The following is a 1711-nucleotide window of genomic DNA, read 5'->3' on the forward strand; positions in this document are numbered from 1 at the left end:
TCCATGAGCAAACCTGCTGGCTCCTCTTTGACAACATATGCGTTGTGTCACCGCTGTTAACTGCCCTCACTGATATGTGCTAGACCAAGCCACTGTCATCTCCCACGTGGGCTCCTGAAGCAGCCTCCTCGCTGGTTCTCCTGCCTCTGCCCTGCCTTCTTACGCTTGATGTTCAGCACAATGTGCAGAGAGATCTTTTCTACTGATTTAAGACAAGTCATGTCACTCTTCTCCATTCTTCTCTTCATTCTCCAGATCCTCATCCCACTCAGAGTAAAACCTCAAGACCTTCAGTGGCATGTGACCCCCATTGCTTCTCCGAATTCGTCTGCCACTCTCTGCCTTTCTGCACTTCGGACGCATGGGCCTCCTTCCCGTTCCTGGAGCACAGCAGGTGCTCTCTACACTGTTCCTGCTGCCTTGATTGTTCCCTCTGCCTCTGACACTGTTTTTCAGATATCCACATGGTTCCCTCTCTCACATCCTCCAAATCTCTGCCCAGATGTGTCCTTCTCAGTGAGACCTGATCACCCTATTTACAGCTGCAGCTATGTATTTAAAACTATTAGGTTGGCTATAGTTCTTTTTGGGGGGGTGGGGGGCAGGTACTTTTTTATTAGGCTAAGGAAGTTTCTACTCCTAGTTTGCTGAAATTTTTAAAAACAGACAGTTATTGAATTTCCTGATTTCATTGATTTTTTTTCTTCTGCCTACTGAGATCATCATGCCTCCTTTAGTATGGCAATGTGGTTAACTGCATTAATACATTTTCTAATATTAAACCAGCCCTGCATTTCTGGCATAGCCAAGTAGCCCAATAGGGAGACCGCGAGCAGAGCATGGCAATCTTGCTGAGTTGAGGAGAGAGATACAGGCATTTGGAGAGCCCGAAGCAGGTGAGATTTGCAGAGCAGAACCCCAGAGAGGAGGATCCTATGCAGAGAAAGACTTCTGAGAATCTGGAGACTGTTACAAATACTAAGCCACAAATACACAGGGGGAAAATCCGTGAAGCTGGTCAGAGGCCATCTGGAGAACTGGAAACTGAACAGGACCTGGGTAATACCCAAGCTCCAAACAGCTAGAGTGGAGAGTTGTCACCGAGCACAGGCACCTCACAGACCGCAGAAGGGTCAGCATCACCAGTGGAGCTGAACTATTTCTACAGGAAAGGCTATTAAAGATCTGTCCAAACAAAGCTGAAAAACATTCTTTCAGAGAATTAACCTAATCTGCAAATAACCTGACTTCCTGTTAGAACAGTCTGGTACTCTTGAAAAGAAGGCAGCGAACTCTGGCACTCAACAGTGCACAGTTGGGGACACCTGGGTGGCTCAGTGGGTTAAGCCTCTGCCTTCAGCTCAGGTCATGATCCAGGGTCCTGGGATCGAGCCCCGCATCAGGCTCTCTGCGCATCATCCCTGCTTCCCCCACCTTCTCTGCCTGCTTCTCTGCCTGCTTGTGATCTCTGTCTGTCAAATAAATAAATAAAATCTTTAAAGAAAAACTGCACAGTTGACAATGTGCAGCATCCAATAAAAAATTACTTGACATGAGACAAGGTGATCAAATGTGACCCATAATCTGGAGCAGAATCAGTCAATAGAAACAGAGTCAGAAATGACAGAGATGAAATGATTGACAGACAAGGACTTTAAGTCACTCACTGCAAATATCCTCAAAGACTTAAAGGAAATCATGTAATGTGGAG

Source organism: Mustela lutreola, chromosome 17, assembly GCF_030435805.1.
Source record: "Mustela lutreola isolate mMusLut2 chromosome 17, mMusLut2.pri, whole genome shotgun sequence".
NCBI classification, from domain to species: Eukaryota; Metazoa; Chordata; class Mammalia; order Carnivora; family Mustelidae; genus Mustela; species Mustela lutreola.